This window comes from Mytilus galloprovincialis, chromosome 4 (genome assembly GCF_965363235.1).
Source record: "Mytilus galloprovincialis chromosome 4, xbMytGall1.hap1.1, whole genome shotgun sequence".
Lineage (NCBI taxonomy): Eukaryota > Metazoa > Mollusca > Bivalvia > Mytilida > Mytilidae > Mytilus > Mytilus galloprovincialis.
The window spans coordinates 82,485,339-82,503,584 of NC_134841.1; positions in this window are offsets into that span (position 1 = coordinate 82,485,339).

The following is an 18,246-nucleotide window of genomic DNA, read 5'->3' on the forward strand; positions in this document are numbered from 1 at the left end:
GATCACAACGACAACTTCTTTTCAGAGAAGTGTATCAAGCGTTGAAAGGTATAACATTATTGTTGTTATTGTTTTGGAAGCCTGTCTTCTTATTTATAGTAATGATACCTGTAATTCGTATTACATACGGTGTTTGCATGAATATCAATTATATGGTCATTTTTATAAATTTTCTGTTACAAAACTTTTGATTTTTTGATAAACAAAGCATTTTCTTATTCCAGGAATAGATTACCTTAGCCATATTTGGCAAAACTTTTTTGGAATTTTGGTCCTCAATGCTCTTCAACTTTGTACTTGTTTGGCTTTACAACTATTTTGATCTGAGCGTCACTGATGAGTGTTATGTAGACGAAACGCGCGTCTGGCGTATACAATTATAATCCTGGTACCTTTGATAACTATTTACACCACTGGGTCGATGCCACTGCTGGTGGACGTTTTGTTCCCGAGGGTATCACCAGCCCAGTAGTCAGCATTTCGGTGTCGACATGAATATCAATAATATGGTCATTTTTATAGATTTTCTGTTACAAAACTTTTGATTTTTCGAAAAACAAAGGATTTTCCTATCCCAGGAATAGATTACCTTAGCCGTATTTGGTAAATTTGTTTGGAATTTTGGGTCCTCAATGCTTTTCAATTTTGTACTTGTTTGGCTTTACAACTATGTTGATCTGAGCGTCACTGATGAGTCTTATGTAGACAAAACGCACGTCTGGCGTATACAATTATACTATTGGTACCTTTGATAACTACAGATATAATGTATTTACATTCGTATTTTTTAGTATAACTTTTGTGAGTAAATATATAAAACTGTGAGGAACAGGGTCGACCTTTTTACAATAAAATATACAAAGCAAAATAAATAAAACACACAAAAAACAAATTGAAATAAAAAATTGATAAAAAAAAAAAAAAAAAGATAGTTCCTAATGAAATGTGAATTATTTAAAGTCATAAGAAACGAGTCACCGGTGAAAAATAAAGTTCTTCCAATTCTTGAACCAATGCATACAAACATCATAAACTTAGTCTTCTGTACACGAATTTATAATTTTTTTTAGTGTAAATTTCGTATAATCGTCATTTTTTTTTCAATCGGTCAGTGTTGTTGTGAAAATATGGCAGGTAATTAAAGTTCGTGTTTTGAAGCCGAAGTTTAACGATTGTCACCTGTTTGTCAACAATCGACAAAAAATAAACAAAAAAGCACGGAAATTGAGCACGTGCTTAACATGTAAATTCAGATAATAGTTTATTTTAAGGACATCCATGCGTATTGTGATCACCGGATTTTTACGAAATGGGTCACACTGAGGTCACTTTGCATACGGAGAATATTTCGGGGGAATTGCTTCCTTCCTGGAAGGAAGCAATTAAAATAAAGTAGACTTCTTTTAAATATGAATAAATTAAAGAATTTTCTTCAGAAAAAAGTATATGTACATAAATTTTATAATAAAAACTATCCATTGAGTTATAAAAAAACATCTGCATTATTTTTTTTGATTTGAGGTTTCTTATGACTTTAAGATAGGTATCATAATTATATATTATTGTTTAAAAGTTTAATCTAGTTTTTCACCTTAGTCTCATCTGCGATATCGAGATTACAAATAAGAATAAAGGTCCCTTTTTTTAATGGTTCCTCACTAAAATCCTTCTTTTGATTTTGAATGTTTATGCTTTATCAATTAAAAATCACAATAACAAAATAAAATTAAGCAAAAATATATTTTCTTTTAAGATTGAATGTTAGCCAATAAAGGACTAAAATCAAGCAGTGATAAACTATTTAGTAAAAGTATAAAACGATCTTGAATTAAAGAATGATTAATATTCAAAGTAAAATAAGCACGTATAGATGAATAAAAAGGATGTTACCATTGTAAGAGTTATTCCTTATACAGAAGAAGACTAAATAATAAACTGTTTATTTATAAAACTTAGAATTTTCAACATCCTCAGGACTTTTTTTCCCTTTGGGAAAGATTACCTCAACTGTAAAAACATTTCAGGTGTTTTGGTTGTTAATAATCTAAAACTTTGTTCATGCTGGTGAGTCTTTGGTAGACGAAACGCACATCTGGGATCGAAATTAATATAGTGACATCTATGTCAAAGAACGTCTCGTCATTTTTCTTTAAAATTTCACCTGAAGGTACCAATACCTTGTTGATGATTTATTCAGTATCCACTTCACAAATAATACACGATGGTCTTGAAGTATAGATTCTGGGTACTGACGTTATTTGTCATCTGAATAACGTGTAATACTGTTCTTTTATTTGTCTTTATGAATATTATTATTACTGTTTGGTCTGTTTTTATTTACTTGATATCCATTTGACTTGGCTCTGTACTTGTATACATCCTGTCATTGTGTTTTTGTTCTATGATATATATGACGTGGATCTGTACTTATACATCCCGTTATTGTGCTATTGTAAAACATTTGTATTTTTTTGTCTTTCATTTTTGCTTATATGCTTGGTCTTTATGCCATTTTGTGCTTCTTTGTAACATATTTGTTTGTTTTTATTGTGATTAAGATTATAACAAAATATTGAATGATGTACCCCTATTTGTAACATTTTTACTTTGGATGTCTATTTGTTTTGTTCACACATCGTTGTCAAAATAATAAAATTTGATACAACGATCATACAAGTGACAGTTTAAGCTAGCTTTAAAACCAGTTTTATATATCATTTTCTACATAACGATTGCTTGGATCAATTCAGGAATATGACAATTGCTATCTCACGCCTGGTAAACCATCTAATCTCAACCAAATGGTTGAGACGGTAAAAAGTATTCTGACACTTCCTGTTGAGCTTTTCTGGTTCAAATTATCCAAAATAAACACAGGGTAGGTCGACTTTTCGTCAATTTACTGAAAATCAATGCGTTTTTTTGTAAAAAAGGAGAATGTCATGCCATAGATAATTGTATTAGGGTTTGTCTCGTGTATAACATGGACCAATATGATTTAAAATGACATCGGAATGACTTTTCTCCAGCAGGTAAATGTGGCCAGTGCAGTCAGCTTTTGACAAAATGACACTGATATCATTGATAAACTAACGTATATATCAGTAAATTAGTATTTTTCTAAAACCTTATAAACCTAAAATTAGTTCTTTTTTTTTTACTTATATAATTTCATTAAGCTAAATATGTTATAAAGTATGTCATGCGAGATTTTCTGGTATCGGTTGTGATATTCTGGAACAATGTTGAGATCTTCTGGTTAATGCAATTTTCAACTAGCTTAGTATCAATTACATATACAACCGTCAAAATTCATAAACTTGCCGTATATTGTTTGACATTTCAACGGTCATTTAAATCTTGTCTGTAGTTATGACAGCAGCTTCTAAAGAGACCTTTGGTTGTAATAGAGTCTACATAGTAAACATCTGTGTGTTTTTTTAACGTATTAAAGTTCTAGCGCTGGAGATTAATAGTCTAGCGTTTGAGATGCAGTTTTGCATAGAAGCTATAAAGTCAATCATGGTGTAATTGACATCTCCAGGGCTCCAGGGCTAGAATTTATTCCTACATCGCTCATCTTGACATCTCAATAGCTAGCTTTTCGATATCTACATCGCTATACTTTACATTTGCAGTGCTTGTGTAAACATCAGCACTCTACACTTTATCTACAGAACTTAATTTTAAAACCGTTTGGACGGAACAATTTGCATCCCCTGCGCTCCATTAACATAATCAGTGCTTAACTGTGAATCTTCGAACACTAGACCTTTATTCTGACAGCCTCATACCGTGGTAGGGGTTTCCTTCTTTATAAAGAATACATAGACGTGCCACAGGAATGGTCTCCTTTTCATTGTCAAATTATATATCAGCGGGTAGTAATTTCACCAAAGTAAATGTCAGTGGGTCAATTAGTTTTCTATAACGTTTTTTTCTATGTTTATAATCGACATGAACAGGAGTAAAACTGCACAGATTGTAGAATTGATGTTTGAATGAGTCATTAACGCCCATTGTCTAACTACATGCATATTCAAGACGAGAACATAAAAATGTTGCATGAATATAAACCCTCCTTTGCACTAGAATGACACGCCATGTGTGCTTTTGAAAAATATGCACGTCCACTTGTATATGTGTCCTTCTAATGAGTTAAGCCTTTTTCAACTGATTTTTATGATTCGTTCTGATGTTGCACTGTTATTCCACTATCCCAGGTAAGGGGAGGGTTGGGATCCCGCTATAACATGTTTAACCCCGTCTGTCCTAAGTTAGAACCATGTATTTCAGTGGTTGTCGTTTGTTTATGCGTTACATATTTGGTTTTCGTTCATTTTGTTATATAAATAAGGCCGTTAGTTTTCTCGCTACAATTATTTTACATTGTCATTTCAGGGCCTTTTATAGCTGACTATGCAGTATGGGCTTTGCTCATGGTTGAAGGCCGTACGGTGACCTATAGTTGTTAATTTCTGTGCCATTTTGGTCGCTTGTAGAGAGTTGTCTCATTGGCAATCATACCACATCTTCTTTTATATATATATTTATAGTATATACAAGGTATTATCCCGCAGTTAATATTTGTCACTTTTTAAGAACGCATTATTCTAAATCTAAGCCTAGAAGTGTTTACTCCTCACTTAAGCTGTTATCACACCTTACCAGATAGCACGAACGGACGCCTAACGGATAAAAGAAAAAGGTTTCCGTTGACAAAATTGTTATCCGTTGGGAGTCCGTTGATGAAGATATGGATTAAAAACGGAAACGGAACGGACAAGTACCGTAAACAACGGACGCCTACCGGATTTACAACGGACACTTCATCCGTTGAACGTCCCTTAAGTTAACACGATACCGAATGACGTTACACCACGAGTTATCGTTCCTGACGTTATTGAATAACGTTCACACATACAAGCCACTGCAGCAGAGTCTAGAGTCTGCAATCAGAAAGTGATTAAATAATAACAATCCTTTTTTTATGGTAGTTATGTGACATTTTGAACGGTAAATTTCCCTAGATGCAGAGTGCCGAGAGTTTTGATAAAATACGTAACGGTTATTTTCCACGGGACAGAAAGGACATTGATTGATAAAACGGATGCTGAACGGACATGAAACGATAACTAAGGGATGTCTAACGGACAGGAACGGATTGAAAAAAAGTTATCCGTTCGGCGTCCGTTTGCGCTATCCAATAAGGTGTGACCGGTGCTTAAAACTCCTGTCACCTTACCAGATAGCGCGAACGGACGCCGAACTGATAACTTTTTTCAATTCGTTTGTGTCCGTAAGCCGTGTGTTGTTATCCGTTAGACTACGGTCGATATCTGTTTCATTTCACTCAGTGTCGGACTGTCCGCTTTATAACTCGATATCCGTTTTGTCCGATGGAAAAACTTAAGCATGTTCAAAACTTTGAACGGACGTTCAACGGTTGAAGTGTCCGGTAAGCGTCCGTTTTTTTACAATACTCGTCCGTTGTGTGTCCGTTTTGTATAAAAAGGTGAACTCGATTTTCTCTTTTCGATACAATTGAACAAACACTTTTAGTTATAATTATTTCAATACAACACCTGTGATTGGACGTCACTTATAGTACTTGCAAAGGAGTTTTAAAATCGAATCATATTTTTTGTGTGTGATAAGTATTATAAATAAATGACAAAAATAACATCTTTTACTAGCATAGCTATTTTAATAGTTTTTATCTTTATATAGTAATAATGCACGCGTGTTGGATTGCCAGTCATAGTTAATTTGAACTTTGAAACCTCAGCGCCAATGTTTTTAACACTAATTATATTTCGTGACACAAAGTAACCAGAAAGTCTCAACATTGTGACAGAAAGACTCAATCAATACCTTTATATCTCAAGCATTTAGGATTTTTCATTTCTGTGCTAAGACTATGCTTGGCAAACAAATATTCTTGCAATTTACAGACGTGGTTATCGTAAAGCATAAAAAAACACAAATAATTGACATATTTTCTTGCTTAATCATTAATATCATAGCAGTTCTATCGGATTCAATAAAAGTAAACATGATAATCCATAGGAAAAAAGTGATTGTGACTTCAATTTCAGATATTTTGAAACAAGAAGAAAATATTAGTTACAATTATCATTTATCTATGGCATGACATTCTCCTATTTTACAAAAAAATCATTGATTTTCAGTAAATTGACGAAAAGTTGACCTACCTGTGTTTATTTTGGATATTTTGAACCAGAAAAGCTCAACAGGAAGTGCCAGAATACTTTTTACCGTCTCAACATTTGGTTGAGATTAGATGGTTTACCAGGCGTGTATCTATTCATTTGATCTGTTTGAGATTCTAACTTTTCTTTTTGATTAGGAAATTTCCTTTTTGAATTTTCCACGGGATTTAGTATTTCCGTGATTTTACTTTTTCTATGACAGTTCCTATTTTTCAAGTAAAGCTACTTTGCTATTCTTTTGCTTCTTTGCTACAACATACCTTATTGGTATCAAGAATTCTTTGACACCTGAACCGATATTTTATAAATCTCAAATTTTAACTTATTACAACAATTTGGAAGTGAGAAATAATATATCGAAACTGAAAAAAAGTGGACTAGAGAAATAGGAAACGTCAATTTGGACATAGGAAATTAAAAATTTACAAAAAAATCAAGAATTGCCCATTGCGTATATTGCGTAAAAATTGACATTATCAGGCATTTTTACGACACTTCATCCTACCGTTTGCGACTCTATACTTCTTAAACTTGGCAATGTGACATCAAGTTGGTTTCCTATTTTTATTTCGTCAAAATATATATAACAAGAACGTTTTTTATGTAAAACATTTACGTCAAATAGCAAAAACTCCGATCATGTAATTTAGCATCCAACAATAACCTTGATGAACATAAGTTTTTAATAATTTATGTTTGAAGATATAAATATGTTATTTTTTTCTCAAATTGTTTCAAACATTAATATGTAATATAAATCATTCTTGCCATACATAATGTTTGCTAAATAAATTTCTAATTTCATCACACTTTTTCTTGAACAAATTCTTTGACACCTTGATCGATATTTTATGACATTAGACATCTTGACGTTATAAAACAATTATTTTTTTTTTCACACTGGCGCAAGACATTTTTCTTCGAACGTCAAATAGTTATCAAAGGTACCGGGATTATATTTTAGTACGCCAGACGCTCGTTTCGTCTACATGAGAATCATCAGTGACGGTCAGATTAAAATAGTTATAAAGACAAACAAATACAAAGAGCATTGAGGAACCAAATTCCGAAAAAAAAATGTGCCAAATACGGCTTAGGTAATCTTTACCTAGGATAAGAAAATTCTTAGCTTTTCTACAAAAATCAAAGTTTTGTTAACAGGAAAGTTTTGACGTTTGTAATGTACAATAATGACTAACGAAAGAATGGTGATAAGGTGTATTTTAATCAATCACTAACAACCTTGCAGTCTGTGGAATTCATGTAATTTATGTTTGAATATGTTATTTTTGTTGATGAATGTGTTAAGTGTGTTCCAAATTGATTAAAGCAATAAGAATAACAAATAAATCACTCCTGTTTGACATATATGAGAAACGTGTTTTTTCCCAAAAAATATTTGTAAGTTCAAATAGTTTTATTCTTTTTTTTTCTTCTTCTTCTTCTTTTAAGTGTTCTTAGACTAGTACATGTTATATAGTAATAGATGTGAAATTGAAATGGTGTGCTTTATATTGTCGACAGAAAATTACGAGTATAGTAACTTGTGAATGATAATCAAAATTTTGAAAAGATCCATCATGACTATGGTGTAATTTACCTTGAAGAGATATTAGATATATGATTAAGACTATTTAGCAACTGTCGTTGCAATTCTTAAATAAAGTTTAACCGTTATTTATTACAATAAAAGTTTAGTATTTTTCCAACGGAAAAGGAAAGAAAGTAAGGCTATGCTTGTTTTTTTTTTTGTTTTTTTTTTACTTTCATTTATTTTGATTGATGCCAGCATTTTTGTAAAAATTGAAACGGATTTAAAAAGTGTTTTTCTTACTTACCATTTTAAACTGTAACTTCAGAAATTGCGGATGTGATGAATGACGGACCGGACTCATATCTATACAATGTATTTGAAACAAACAAGTAAAAAGTAGAATCACAGAAATACTGAATTCCGAGAAACTTCAAAAAGGAAAGTCAGTAATTAAATGGCAACATCAAAAGCTCAAACATATCAAACGAATGGATAACAACTGTCATATTCCTTGAATAGTTTATATTAATCATATTTTGATTTGTTGGTAGTTTTTTTTTCCATGAATATGTATGTTTTGTCCATATCTTTTTAAAATTCAGAACTGTAATAACTCGCAGACTCGTCGAAGGATAATCATTGATCTATACTTTTATCAGATTGTTTTATATTTTTCTTATTTCTATATTTTGACTTTTAATATATATCTATTACGCGTTATTTCTTATAAAAAAAACGAAATTGTTTATTCTGACTTCGTGTATACAGTAGACATGTTAACACATCCTTAAATCACAAATTGACAGTATCTATATATGGTTGTTAAAATTATTGTTTTTAGTAAAAAGTAAAATCTAAAAAATACTGAACGCCGAGGCAAATTCAAAACGGAATGTCCCTAATCAAATGTAAAAAAAAATATGATAAAACACATCAAACGAATGGACAGCATCTGTCTTATTCCTGAATTGATACAGGCATTTCAAATGTAAAAATATAGTGAATTGAACCTGGTTCTAAAGCGCTAAACCTCTCACTAGTATGACAATCGTATCAAATTTCATTATATTTACAACGATGCGTGAACAAAACAGGCATAATAGCTAAAATAGTCAAATATTGGTACAGCAGTCATCACTGTGTCACAATCTCAAAACAAACTTATATTTAACAAACAAGCACTAAAAGCATTTATCAAATTTTAAAACTACATGCATTGATTGCTTCGCGTGGTTGACATCATAAAATGTAAACGTCACATATGAAGAAATATAAAATATTATTACCGTTCAGTGTTTTTTTTAAACAAACATATAATTTCACATGTGGAATGGTGGTATACAGGGTTAAAACAATCAAAAGTATGTTAAAATTAATTTCAAAAACAGACCGAGATTCAAAATCATCCAGAAGTTTTTTAGAATTTTTAAGAATCCACATATGGTTAATCCTCTTTCTCGAGTAAAATAATTTTGTCGTTCAACGTAGTTTCAACTTTATTGAACAATAAAATAATGACATATAATAAAACAATAACACATTGACGGGATCTTAAGAAGTACAGAGTCGCTTCATAGAAACAAAAGTAACACAAAAAGTCGCACCTACAGGTGGCACGGTAGTATTTCCTGGCCCATAAGGGATAAGGATAGCCCTTAAGTTAAGGCTTGTTTTTATCATAATTGCCCTTAATCAATTTTTTATTGTTAAACTTACAAACTGCATAGGTAAAAAAAGTTTCTTTATTGATTTGATGTAAAAAATATTTACCCCCTTAAGGTGGCACAGTAGTATTTCCTGGCCCATAAGGGATAATGATTATTTTTTTTTTAAATTTTCACCACTTTCTAACACTGCAAAAAATCTACGTTCACAGTTAACTGAAGGACTCTCATTTTACTATTCAGAAATGAATTTGAATATGTATCATGACCGTTTACTTTTTTTGCTATTTTTAAAAACCTAAGGCCACTAGTACTTTTAGGTATTTTATGGTGCAGTAAATACAAAATTTAAAAAAAAAATAAAAAATTCATCCCTCAGTTTGGGAAAGTATGTTCAATTGATACTGTATTTTTTGTCCAATCACACTGTTTAGATATATTGACCTAAGTAGGGTACACAAAAGAGCAACCTAAATTCTGAAATGCAAAAACTACCGTGCCACCTACAAAACACACCAGCAAAAATGAAAGATAGTACAAACACAATGACGGGATGTTTAAGTACTGAGCCAAGTCAAATAGATATCACAGAACACAGACCAAACAGTAAAAGTAATATTATTGTATACATGTAGCAATATAGTATTTCCCACAGAAAATAACCAAAAGTTAACGTGCAATTAATTCTAATATTGCACTAGTTCAATAAATCTTCAAAATTCATGACGTCATCAACGAAAAAATCTTTCAACCAATTTTTACTTTCAAATATTATATTGCTATACAATAAAAGGGTTTTGCATAAATATTGGGGAATATTGTCCCTCGTAGAACATACATTGCACTCGCAAGCTCGTGCAATATAAAATTCTACTCGGGACAATATTCCGCAATATTCATGCAATAACCCTATATTATTAATAATAATAGATAGAACAAAGACAAATGAAAGAACAACATGACACGTTGTTAAAATGATGAACAACGTCAGTACGCATAATCTATACATCAAGACCATCATGTATTACTTGTGAAGTTGATACGGAATATTTATCAATAATTGTCATAGATTCTGGTATTGAGATGACTGTATACATCAAACTCGAGGCACAAGTCTAAAAATGAGGCGGAGGAAGCCGTGTCTGTTGTTTCTTTAATTTCTAGTTCTGGGAGATACATAGATGGAACCAAATCAGAAAAGTTCGGATTGTTAATGGAAAGAACATCATCAATATATCTGAAAGTGAAATTAAATAATCTGACTTCTTTGATCTTCTTGTTTTTGACAAATGTCTGAAGGAACTCCGATTCATATGAAAATAAGAAAAGGTCGGAAGTTAGAAACGATTGCTAGTGTCAAATTTAAATTGGCTTCATAATTTTGTTCGTTAAAGGTAAATGAATTATCAAATTGCTGATATGACATCATTTTACAATTTTTTTTATTTAAGCCATATATTTTATACAAATGGAAAAACATTCAAGTAATTTGTTTTCTTAAATTGAAAATAATCTCAATATTTTTAATGACATAAACAGTTAAAAAAAAATGAAAATAAAAAATGTAGACATGATAGTATGGTATAACAACACACGCACTTACACACACACACACAAACGATTCATTTCGACTAATACAACCCACAAAAAATATTTTTTAAGACTGAAAATAAGATTCCGTTTTACGTTCGCCTTTGGTCAGGGCATAATAAGAACAGAACCGTCAATAAGTAGCAAAAAAGGGAAGCAGTCTCATTGCATTGCATGCATTTTTAGTTTCGTCAGAGCTTACGTGTTTGTAGTTTTTTTCGTGAATAGATTATGAAATAAATTTATGATAAGGGAAACAGCAACTAAACAATAATCCCAAATGGAAGTCGTTGTAAAAACAATAAAATGTATAAGAGAAAAATAAAAAGTGTGGTAATTCGACAAAAATATAATTGACCTTGAACGTCAACAAACTCCATTGTAATTTCTTAACCTTATCGCGTACGATTCTTTTGTTGGGAAGGAGAAGGGAGTCTAAATATTTTCCTTTGATATTTTTTTTTAGTTTGAAGCAATACTGACATACTGTTTTTATTATCTATTATTTATAGCAATACAAATACATTATTATTTTTTGGCATTGCGCACTTAGTAGTCTTCTCGGACTGTTTCTGACGTGTCTGTATGAAATAATAGTTTTTTTACACTTCCAAATTGCAATTTTTAAGTTTTAATTTGACAATTCTCAGTTCAAACTTGACCATTCTCAGAATCCAGTTTATATTTTCTAACTTCCAAGTTTAAACTAAAAAATTATAAACAGTTGATATCTTGGAAATGAGAAATCTGGGAAGTGTAAATTTGAAAGTAAGAAACGATATAAAATTTGTCAAATTTGAACTAGGAAATGTCAAGTTGGAACTGCGAAATCTCAAATTTGGAAGTGAGAAACGACATCTCGGTACTAACAAAGCTGGACTAGAGAAATGGAAAACTTCAATTTAGACGTAGCAAATCAGAAACTTACAAAAAAAAAAATTGCCCTGTGCGTTTATTGTGTAAAACGGACCTCATGCCTAATAGGCATTTTTACGAAATTCATCCTACCGTTTGCAACTCTATATTTTGCAATGTGGTATCAGGTTGGTTTTCTTTTCGTTGTTCGTCAAAATATTTCTTATGTAAAACATTTACGTCAAATAGAAAAACTCCGATAATGTAATTTAACATCCAACAATAACCTTAATGTACATTTAATTTTTATAATTTATTTTTGAATATGTGGTTTTTGATGAATGTGTTGATATTTTCTCAAATTGTTTTAAGGGGGTTCGCGGGTCTAAATCATTTATATAGGATTTCTCTATATTTTTCTATAAATGAACTTTATCTTATAGTTAATAGAAAATAAAATAAAAAAGTGGGGTCACCGTTCATTTGCTCTCACAATCTGCCTTCGAAAGAAGCATACATTTTTGTAAAGGTGGTTGAAGTAATAGGAGAAATATAGGTAATATCGAAATAAAAAAAGAAATTTATTACAGAAATCGCTCAAATTTTACAATAATTTAGTTTAAGTACAGCTTATATGGAAATTATATTAAAAAATATATGTCACCGATGAGTTAAAAAAGATATTTCAATTTTAAAGCCAAAAAAAGGCATTTTTTCACCAAAGGGAGATAATTTGGAACTTTTTCAATGATGTATACATTTTAAATGTCATCTGGGGCCAACACGAATTGATTGTTTTGAATGATTTTTGTACCATATGATAAAGTAACAACTACAAAAGGTAATAAATAAAATTTGTAGTGAAAAAACAAATGTTTAATTTTTTCTGAAATTTTTATACCCTCGAGCCTCCTTAAACATTAATATGCAATATAAATCATTCTTGTCATACATAATTTTTGTTGAATATAGTTATAATTTCATCGCACTTTTTCTTGAACAAATATTACTCGACTAACATTTACCATAAAATTTCGTTTACCTACCTATCATACGACTATCTAATACCATCATGCCCTACAAAATCATATCATCTATACTATATTTGTTGATACCCCATTTTTCCGATATCATCCTTCACCCCATCACCTACTTAGCAGAACATATGTACCGTTGGTTTGTAATTGACTATCAAATATTCGCCGCAATTTCTGCCAAATCAAGATAAACGGTCAAATCGGAAAATTTCTTACTTTACAAGACATTACCTCTTTTGCATATTCTGTATTCTTAACAATTAAAATCTGTATTGGAATAGGAAAATCTTTAAGAGCAGAAATGAGACAATTATAACCGTATGTTTTAAACTGATCGGGCAGAGCTTCCGTTTCAAATTTGGAAGTGATCAGAAGATCTGTGTGATAAGGATGATTGCCGTGAAAAAGTATTATGGATTTCTTATCACCTATCAGTGTCCCATAACAGTATAAAATAACTACATATTATGCAGATTTACAAGAAAATCAACGGTTGTGTCTCATTATCTATTTTGCGAAAACACCTATAGTGTTTACATATTTTAACCAGATCAATGACCATAACAGAGGGACGAAAGGTACCACAGGGACAGTCAAACGCATAGAATAAAAATAAACTGACAACGCCATGGCTAAAAATAAAAAGACAAACAGACAAATAATAGTACAGAAGACACAGAAAACTTAAGACTAGGCATCACGAATCCCACTAAAACTGGGGGGTGATACCAAGCGCTCCGGAAGGGTAAGCAGATCCTGCTCCACTTGTGGCACCCTTCGTGTTGCTTATGGTATTACAAATCCGGAAAATAGTCTAACTCGGTAGGTCACATTCGTGAAAGGGAAGGGTATTGTATTAACGACATAAGGAACATATCCGATATCATCTGTGAAACGGTTATTCCAAAACGGTCAACCAACTCGTGATGTCGTCCGTAAAATTTGCGAAGGGATGATTTCAACTTCACCATTTATAACTCTTGGTTTAATGGGTTCCCTGTGAGCAGCAATCCTTTTTCAAGGAAATCATAATAGGTAATAAGAGCCCTAGAATATCGTATTAATTGGGAGATATTATGTACTCCGTATGCAGGCGCTCCTGGAATGGTGCTAGATAGATGGAAAGTTCACAATTGGGATGCTGAAATCATCTCTTTTATCGTAAAGTTTTGTTTTCAACCCACCCTCATTGACACTTCATTGATGAGTGTATCCCAAAACTCCTGTCTAGTCTATAGATGAACTGATCTTTAATGAGCGAACTGGCTAAACTCCGCACCGTCAAGTGAAATAAATCAAGTAATATCAAATACATTTAAAAAGTTAAATGATTTTTTTTAAAGTAACTTCTTTTTCAAGAAATTTCAGTGAAAGAGATAGAAAGAAGGAAAAACCAACATAATTGTTTGTTATAAAATTGTTTATTCCCATTTATGAAAATAACATATTTCATTGAGTAACTAGGAAGATTTTGATGTATCATTAAATGACTGCTATCTTTTATTGCTTAAATTCTTGCTAATTTCACAGCAAATCTCAACAACCCATACAGTTAGAAAATACCACCATTTCCAAAAAGATAACTTATTTTACATGTTCTATATCGTATCATCGTGTTGCTTATGTGAGTATGAACCCTGTAATAAGTCTAATTCATTAGATCATATTCGGAGAAAATGTGGTACAATGATTAAACAATATCAGTCGTTACGTCATCTGTGAAGTAAATATTCCATAACGGCAAATTCGCGGTGCTACATACTAGCAAACATTACAGATACGACGGTAGAAGTCGTTTGATTTAGTGTTCCTACTTTTTTTTATAAATTCAAGTGGTTTTATTCTTATTGTCGGGAAAGGTATCATCACAAAGTTTGTATGGCCCCCTTCTAATTTCTATGTTTATCAAGCAACAGTTTAGTTACATGGAACTTCAGTTGCGTTGATTGATAAAGTCTCGTGTTTGATTTTGTCAGTTTTGTTAACGTTCTCTCTTTTAAAATTACATCAGAATTTGTAAACTTTTTGGTATTGATGTTTATTCTTACCAACTGAAATATATATTCATTTGCATAATACAACCCCAAATGACAAGCTCGCAATTAAAAGACACAAAATTAACAGTTCTAAAACTTAAAAATAAAACCCATTCTTTATAACAAAAAAAAAACCCCCACCGTAAACATGAGGATACAAGTTGATAAAGGAACCTAGTATAAGAATGAGTTATATCTTAAATGGAATATTAGCAACACTGGATCTTAACGAATGCAGTGTTCATTATTTCTGGTATCATAAAAAATTGCCAAACTGTACACCCAAATGTGTATGTCTCGAACGAAGCGATATTCTGCTTTAAAGAATTTCAGCTAGAGCATAATAAAAAGTGCTATCTTTAATCCTCTGTTTAATTTGAAAAAAAGTTTGCGACTGAACAAAATATGCCAAAATATATATATAAAAAAAAGCATAAACAGCACATTCAAAACAAGATGGGCGAAAAATCCAGAGAGAAATTCAAACTCATAGATTGAAAATAAACTGACAACGCCAAGGCTAAAAACAAAAAAGGACAAACAGATTGTTTTTAATAATAGTACACAAGAATCAACATAGAAAACTGAATATTAAGCAACACGAACTGTGACGTGGAATAAAGCAACTAAAGGTCATCGTAAATACTTCATCAATGAGAAAAACCCATGCAGGAAAGCCAGCTATAAATCATGACAACATATGAAATACGTCAAATAAAAATACCTGCATGACAAAAAAAACAATGTTATAGACACATCGTTGTAAATCACTTTTTATGTGTAAATAAATTTCAAACTTGCATTCCCATGTTTCTATATAATGTAAAAAAAAAAAAAGAAAAAAAAGAATAGAACCAATCAACCGTTCAAATGTTTTTAATAGAGGTTATGTATAGTTACAATCGGTTTAAACTATAAGGTCATAAAATTGTTTATCATATGTGGATATTGCACCACAAGCCTCTTTAATTTTCAGTGTACATGAAGTATATATCTCCAATTTACTACGCTTATAATGGACTTTTGTTTATTTTCAAGATTTATTTTATATAGTGTTACTGCTTATAAGGAAGCAATTGCATTATAATTTCCACATGGTAGTGATGATATAACATCACGAAAGTTTTACGGGTACCAGGATGATTGGCTGACCGTCAAGGAATGTTAGTGTCACTCGTGTAACACGAAGTGTTCATCGATCTGAAGCAACTTTGTCACACCTGTTTGTTTTTCTGTTTTTTTTTATCATGTTGCTCAAAATGTTTACTTTTCTTTATAGTGTTGGCCCTTCCGTCGGTTTATTTGTTGTCATGGTACTGTCTGTTTACATTAGATTTGTGATTTTTTTACCCTTCCTACTTCCTAACTGAGCCCTCATTTAGAGTTTTCCGGATGTAGGTGTTTATGAATATATGAGTGACAACAATAACCGTCATGCCCAATACACGTGATTACGGCATTGTTGATGATAAATTACATTTTTTTCATTTTTTTTATTTCGTTCTACTATTAAAAGAATAAAATAAAATACAGTATATGCATTTCCAGCAAATTTTTAAAATAAAAATATCAAGTTTTTAATTTGCAAGCATAAAGAGTGAGAACAACTACATACAAATATGAGTATAGGTCTCAAAATCAATTGAACACATCAAAGCTTGTCACTCAGAAAAAGTGGAATTTCTTTTTCTGTGTGGTAATCAGTCATTGTACTTGAGGTTTATAGTTGTGATGTCATTAAACCTCTAAAAGTAATTCATAATCCAGAAGAAAATTCTAGTAGCCGAACCCAATACTTACTGATATTACAATATATTGTAAATCATGTTGATAAATGATGTTTTAATGCGCGGTTATTTTTAAGATGTTTTTACATCATTAAAGATATAAAAACAAAATAAAAACAAATTGTATCTTTTTGTGAAACTTTTTACTGTTTGACGAATTAACCATATTAATCTCCATCTTGTGGTTCGTGCAAAGGTATATAAACAACTAATAACACTGTATCTGTACAATTCGACACATCCAAAGGTAAGTTAAATATCTTGTATTCTGTTCAAACACCTTTATTTTACACTAAAATTTTATTGAAAATTATTAGGGGTAATAGTTATTTAAGTTTCAAGTGGAAAATAACCCTTTTATTTGTTTGGGAAAAGAGCTGAACATAATCAGAATCAATACAAGAAAGTTCATGAAAATTAACTTAGATACTTAACAATGATTAACGTTTTTCAGTTGCAGATTTTTCAAATCATATTAAGATCAAAATCACCGTTTAAGACTAAAACCAATTTACGCTTGTAGATTTGCATTTTAATTGGAAATCGTTTTGGAAATTATTTTTTGAATAATAAATTCAACAATTTTTACCGTTTATTATAATCAGAGCTTACAATTCTTTCAAAATGCTCCCTTACTAGTTAACAATTTAAATTATGACTACCATGTCGATTTCAAATTAAGAATATGCATTTTAATCATTCTATTTGAAATGCACAATGTCACAACTTGCCTCTCTCCTATATTCAAATCAAGACATAGATTTTGCAATTTGTAATTGCCTTCAATAACTTTTTGGGATTCGAGCGTCACTGATGAGTCTTCTGTAGACGAAACGCGTGTCTTGCGTATATTCTAAATTTAGTCCTGGTATCTATGATGAGTTTATTTGTTATGTATAAAGTAAAATCAGAAAAATACTGAATTCCGAGGAAATTTCAAAACGGAATGTCAAAAATCAAAAGATCAAATAAATAAAAGGAACGTATATTTCTTTATTGAAAACAACGATTTGTATCTTTTACGTATCGTTTACAAAATCTTAATCGATACCTTGTCTACATATTTAATTTTAAAGAGACACTAATAAGCACTTTAAAAGAAACAGACTACCAAACTGGTTTGAACGCTAAAATAGTTAAACTTTATATTAAAAGATATTACTTACCAAAATAAACTAATATGTAGCTGAAACATAATGCTGAAATATAGTCAAAAATTGACAAATATGTCAAAGTTGCTGTCTTCAGACATTTATAATTGAATGCTTTGTTAAGAAATAAGCCTTAATATTGTAAGTAGCCTTAGGTTGTGAATTTAAATAAAGTCTGTTTTAAAAGCTTTCTGACAAATGATCTCTCGGGAATACCACTATATATTAGTTGTAATTGACATTGAACAAGTTTTCAATAACTGCGAGTCCTCTTGTATCGGTGCTTTGTATCAATTCTTTTAATGTTTTTATGGGGGATTTGTTCCGATTTTTTTAGCTAAGCCATTTTCAATAAATTA